Consider the following 7,148-nt stretch of genomic DNA (forward strand, 5'->3'; position numbering starts at 1 on the left):
CAAGCTATCAAGTGTGGCTCAGGACTGGAGTGTCCAGACCAGACTAAGAGAATTCCCCGAAGAAAATATTTGCAGCAGATGTAGGTGATTTATAACCTTAGACAATTTATTTAAATCTGTTAAAAATTCTCCTCTATCCCAAACTGCCCACTTTAAACAGTTTTGTATGCTTTCCCCAAGATTGTCCTTCATTAACTAATTAAAATTTTGAGAGGTCAAAGTTCAGGACCACATGGTTTTACAGCGGAATTTTACAAGGCCTTCAAAGCAGAGCTCACACCAATACTCCTCCAACTCTTCAATGAAATTGAAAGAGAAAGCTCACTACCGAACACATTCTATGAAGCCATCATAACCCTCATCCCAAAACCAGGCAGGGACTCATCAAAGAAAGAGAACTATAGACCCATTTCTTTGATGAACATTGATGCAAAACTTCTCAACAAAATTTTGGCCAACCGACGTCAACAATTCATCCAAAAAATCATACACCACGATCAAACAGGATTCATTTCAGGGATGCAAAGCTGGTTCAATATACGCAAATCAATTAATATTATTCATCACATCAACAGGAGCAAGAATAAGAACCACATGGTTATCTCAATAGATGCAGAAAAAGCATTCGACAAGATCCAACACCGCTTTATGATGAAGGTTTTGGAAAAATTAGGAATCCATGGAACATTCCTCAATACGATAAAGGCTGTATATGACAAACCTACAGCCAGCATTATACTCAATGGTGAAAAACTAAAGCCATTTCCTCTTAACTCAGGAACAAGACAAGGATGCCCACTCTCTCCACTTCTCTTCAATCTAGTATTAGAATGCCTAGCTACAGCAATAAGACAAGGTGCAGTAATAAAGGGGATCCAAATAGGGAAAGAAGAAATAAAACTCTCCCTCTTTGCAGATGACATGATCTTCTATTTAAAGAATCCCATAGACTCCACTCCCAAATTACTCAAGCTGATTCAAAACTTTGGCAAAGTAGCAGGTTATAAAATTAACCCCCCAAAATCAATGGCTTTTCTGTATGCCAACAATGAGAAAAGTGTGGCTGAAATTAGGAAAGCAACTCCATTTGTAATAGCCCCACAAAAAATAAAATACCTAGGAATTAACTTAACTAAAGAAGTGAAGGACCTCTATGATGAAAACTTTAAAATCTTGAAAAAGGAAATCAACACAGAACTTAAAAAATGGCAAAACCTCCCATGCTCCTGGATTGGAAAGGTTAACATCGTGAAAATGGCAATATTTCCCAAGGCTATCTACAAATTCAACGCAATACCTATCCAAATTCCAACCTCATTCTTCAAGGAAATAGAAGAGGCAATCCAAAAATTCATATGGAACAATAAAAGACCCCGAATAGCAAAAACGCTCCTGAATGGAAAGGACACTGCTGGAGGAATAACAATACCAAACTTCAAACTCTACTATAAAGCCATAGTAATCAAAACAGCTTGGTATTGGCATAAGAACAGACCTCAGGACCAATGTACTAGAATTGAAAACGCAGAAATGAACCCACAGACCTATAGCCATCTAATCTTCGATAAGGGAGCTAAAACAATAGAATGAAAGAAAGACAACCTCTTCAGTAAATGGTGCTGGCAAAATTGGTTAACTACATGTAGAAAACTTAAGCTAGATCCTTATATATCACCCTGCACCAGAATCAACTCCAAATGGATCAAAGACCTTGAACTCAAAGCAGACACTCTGAAAACATTACAGGATGGAATTGGAGAAACCCTGGGTCTCCTTGGCTCAGGCCGAAATTTTCTGAATAGAGACCCGGAAACACAACAAATCAAAGAAAGGTTGGACAAATGGGATTGCATAAAGATGCAGAGCTTCTGCAGGGCAAATGACATAGCTAGCAAGATCAATAGAAAGCCCACGGATTGGGAGAAGATCTTTACTAGCCATACAACGGACAGGGGTCTCATATCTAAAATATACTTGGAACTCAAAAAATTAAATCCCCCAACAACAAATCCTCAAAGAAACAACTTCCCAATAAATAAGTGGGCGAAAGACTTAAAGAGAAACTTCTCTGAAGAAGAAAGAAGGATGGCCAATAGACACATTAAGAAATGTTCAACATCCCTAGCAATAAAAGAAATGCAAATCAAAACAACATTGAGATATCACCTCACTCCAGTTAGAACGGCAAAAATCAAGAACTCTAACAACAACAGATGCTGGAGGGGATGTGGACAGAAAGGAACCTTACTTCATTGTTGGTGGGCATGTAAACTTGTTCAACCACTTTGGAAAGCAGTATGGAGGTTCCTCAAAAGACTCCACATAGCGCTCCCCTATGACCCAGCAATCCCACTTTTGGGCATTTACCCTAATGTTTACAAACAAGACCACACTAAAGCTACCAGCACAACTATGTTTATTGCAGCATTATTCACCATAGCTAAGATATGGAATCAACCCAGATGCCCCTCAGTAGATGAATGGATCAAGAAAATGTGGTATATATACACAATGGAATTCTATGCCTCCATCAGAAAGAATGACATTGCCCCATTTGTTAGGAAATGGAAAAACTTGGAAAAAATTATATTAAGTGAAGTAAGCCAGGCCCAAAGAAACGTAGGTCCCATGGTTTCCCTTATTTGTAATATCTAGTATATGTATGAGTCAAGCAGAAAAGGTCAGATAATGTGATGTCAGGAAAATGAACCTTTAGATGTGTATTTTAATGTTTTTTTCTTTCATGCATGTGTTTCTAACACATTTATAAGATTATTTCTTTGTTGCTTTGTATGTCCCTCCCCCACAGTATAACCCCTGGTTTCACTATATTTGATGTCAGTATAACTTGTGGAGGAGATGGGGAAAAACCAGTTGTTTAAGGATACAGATGGACCTGTTGCAACAATGAGAAGTACAAGTTGTCATGTCCAAAACGAACTTTACAACGTTGGTGCGGGGGGGGGGGGGCGGGGGGGGGAAGGAGAAGGATTGGGATTAGGGGGGGAGGGGGGAGGCTGGGAAGGGATGTGAAGGGTAAACAAAGGAGGAGGCTGCAATGCTTGGTAAGAAATGTACACATTATCCTGCCCATGTAACTGTAACTCCTCTGTACAGTATGTTCACAAATAAAATTAAATTAAATTAAAAAAAAATTTTAGAGGTCATAATCATACTCTATAGAGATTGCTGTTTGGTTGTGGTTTTTGTGTGTGTTTATTTTTTTGTTGTGTTTTTTCACTGAATTTAAAAAGGTTGTGCAAGTTTGTTACAATTACATATGTCCATCTAATTTTCCAGTGTTCCAGGATCAGAGTCACTCCATCTATCATTCTAAACCAATCCCTTCTACAAGATTTATTTCCGATTTACCACGTCCTTTCTCACATGTGTACATTGAGTGTTCTAGCTGTACTATTTCCTCGTTCCATTTTCAGTCATTCTATGTCTTTACTATTATTCTTCTCTGTTTTCATCTTTCTGATAGTCATTCTGTTAAACTGTCTGCTAGTACTTTGAAAGGTTTATATACATTCCATGGAGTTTAGATCCTACATATACTTGAACTGATGTCAGCTTATATTTCCATAATTCATTCATCTGAAGTAACAATTTGCAAGACTGGAGACATGAAGCACCTAGACATGATTTTATTCCCCTCCATTTGAAAGATTAATCTGTAGTCAACATGAAAGTTTAAAAAGGGCTTAGAATGTATTCCTAACTACCAGTTTTGTAAATGGCTTTGTACAATGGTGTGTGATTATTTTATTTTACATGGGATAATATTTTCTACTACCTATGAGTTTTGGAAAAAGAAGAAAACTAAAATTGACTACTGTAGAGGAATATGATAGAAATAAAAGACAAATTTTATGTTTGTCAAATCTCTGATGAGTACCCATATTTAAGACTTAAAGTCACTAGGAAGGGATGTGAAGGGTAAACAAAGGAGGAGTGTGCAATGCTTGATAAGAAATGTACGCATTATCTTGCCCATGTAATTGTAAACCCTCTGTACAGTATGTTCACAAAAAATTAAAATTAAAATTAAAAAAAGACATAAAGTCATATTTCTTACTATGTTAGACAGATAGGGAAAACATAAAACACCATATGATAAGGCAACTATTAATGACTTTTCAAAATCTATTTATTATGTGATGAAATTTACTTTATTAGCTAATGTTTTGGTTTGAAATATGGGAGGCTGATCTATTTAACAAATTTTTGAATGCACCTACTGAAAAACACAAACGGTGGGGGGTACTATTTCTACATTTTAATGAATGGTTGAACCTGTTTGGCATTAGTGCTGGGAAATAAATCAACTCTATTGTAACTTGCTCCCTACACTTGAAAAACTTGTAATGTCACTAAATATTATCTACTTGTAAAGTGTTACTTTGGCAAGTGTGAGTTTAAAAAGTTTATTTGAAAAGGAATATACTTTCAGGAAATTAAATGTAGGTTATCATTTGTTTGAGAATGACAATATTTTTATACTATAGAAACAAGTTTTACTGAAATACCAGTGTTTTGAAGCACTAAGGATCTTCTCAATGTTTTTCTGAATTATATTTGACCTCTATGTCAAGTATTCCTAGCATTTGTAGAACAATTTTGGATCTATCGTTCCAGGAACTATTTTTTGGCCTGCTGATGCTGGACTGAAATCATTCATTAATCATTACGAGAGGGGTATTACAAATAATCTTGTGACATTTGTGGTCTTGTCCACTCATATGGGATAGTCACCTGAAAATTGAAAGTTTCAATTACTGCACTTTAACATTTTGTGATTTCATCCTGCATTTTAAGTTGCCTGGCATTTGACAATTGCTTACTGGTAATTCCTGCATTTCAAGGAATTGGGGCCCTAAAATATAGGAAAGGAGAAATTGAGATGGTTCTTCAGTTACTTTCTGTTGGAATGTTGCATGGGCCTAGATGAGAACTCTTGCACTAGTTATCTGATGATGAAGATAAATGGGACCTGGGATCCTAGGACCCGTGGGTCCTGTAGAAGAATAATACCTTTTAGACATCATATCAGCAAAATTTGAGTATAATCAGTAGAAATGCTTCAGAAATATACAGAAAAACAGTTTGGGACCAGCGAGTTAAAGCAATAAACAGAGCAGCAGAGTAAAATCCCTTATAGATTAGAGGAAAACAAAATTGTTTTTTTACCATGTGAATTCAGAAACCAAGAACACTTAGAAGGTATCACAAGTTTATAACGAAAACATTGCATTGATTTTTTTATATTCCAATATATATTCTAATCCTGATTATTTATATTCCAATCTATTTATTGGAGTAAATAACAACTAATTTGTCAAATTATCAATTAATTTTAGTAAGATTCACTGTGTGAAATATAAATGCAGCACATATAATTATAAATTATATAAGTATATGTAATATAAGAAAATGTTTTGCATTGTTCTTTTGTGGTTAGGGTAACAAAGTCAACTGTTTTAAAATATTATTCCATTACCTCTACCTCAGTGTTTGGTAGAACTAGAGCTAAAGCTTTACCATCCAGAGATGTACAGCTTAGAGACAAGAGGTAACACTGTGATTAAAACATTACCAATTTAAGGCCTAATAACGAGGAGAAACATATGGACTTCTCCTGGAGCTATGGAATATATTTGGTGATAGAAAATCGGTGGTGTAAGTTCCTGCCTGGTTGGATGGTGGACAGGCCAGGACATTAGGTAATCATGCATATGAACAATTTTTTTCACCTTCTTGGCATTAGCTACTTTTGAAATGGTAGGGATAATAAATAATTATATTTTGAAAAAATACCTTCTGTCTGAACAGTTCTGTCTGAACTGTTAATCTCTCTATGATCACTTGTAACTAAGATTAGTTTTGCTCCAGTAAGACAAGCTATACTGTCAGGGTAAGATATTCTGGTTGGTCTGTTCCTACATGGAGCAAGGGTAAAGGGTAAGGGAGACATTTGTGCCAGTAAGACCTCAATTTGGAAATTTTAAGCTGGAGAAGTTTAGAGTAGCTCTTAAGCAAGGCTTAGTTTGAATCCTTTAGCTACACAAAGCTAACTCAGTTGATAAATAAGTACTTGAAAAGCCATCACCTTTGGACCTACCTATAAAGGCTTCAAAGTATGATCAAATTTCAAATAAAAAAAGACTTTAAAAAGTAATTGACAAAAATTGCAAATGTGAGCAATTGAAGAATCAAAATAAGTTTTTTCCACCAAAAACAGAATTTTACAGAAATAAGATGAATAGAAATTTAGGAAACAATAAGGTTTCCCTGTTACAAATAGGCAACCAAGGATATATGCCTGTCTTAAGATTGCATCATTAATTACTTAAATTTACAGGATACTACATGCTTCAGCAGCACATCTACCCAAATTACAATACAGAGATTAACATGGCTCTTGCACAAGGATGATATGAAAATTTGTGAAGAAATGAAAAACAGTTATTAAACAGTTGATTACAAATATACAAGTGTAATTATACATGTAATTCATAGGAATAAAAGTTAGTTTTACACCATTTAATCTTCACCTTTTTATGAAGGCCTTTACATTGCATAACCTTTATAAAAGTTTTGAAATTAGATAACATTTTCATTTTATCCCAAAGAAATAAAATTCTATAAGGACCTAGGAATTAAAGGAATTTTAAACCTTTTCTATATGGAATGCAATCTGAAAGGACACATTAATGAACCTATATATTATAAAACAATGTTGAATTCAAAGTACCATATCTAGGAGAGAATGAACTAGATTATGGATACTATACAAACAGAATACTAAATATTTTAAAATATACTTTTTTCAGACAAGCACCAGAAATATCTTTAGTTTCTGTACTACTCATTTCAACAGATAAGTTAAAATTATTTCTTATTAAAAAATCACAAACGCTACAGAAAACATTATAGATGTATACAAACAACTTGAATGTATATTGACATCAAAGTCAGGCAATTCACTTGGAAGAATACCATGGAATTCATGAATTTTTAAAGTAAGATATTGCTGTTGCTTTGTATTGTGAAAATATTTTGTATGGACACATAGGATGGACTGGAAATTTTGAAATTTAAGAAATTTACCCAAACCATTAGGACTTAGGAGAACAATTTGTACA

General features: G+C 34.7%; 1 pseudogene; it reads left to right on the plus strand.

Annotated features, from left to right (window-relative positions):
• The first annotated feature begins 6,372 nt into the window (after positions 1–6,372).
• On the plus strand, positions 6,373–6,472 carry LOC122096876 (annotated as a pseudogene).
• The last annotated feature ends 676 nt before the right edge of the window (positions 6,473–7,148 follow it).

The sequence above is a fragment of the Dipodomys spectabilis genome, unplaced genomic scaffold (assembly GCF_019054845.1).
Source record: "Dipodomys spectabilis isolate Male_0828 unplaced genomic scaffold, ASM1905484v1 ptg000396l, whole genome shotgun sequence".
Classification (NCBI taxonomy): Eukaryota; Metazoa; Chordata; class Mammalia; order Rodentia; family Heteromyidae; genus Dipodomys; species Dipodomys spectabilis.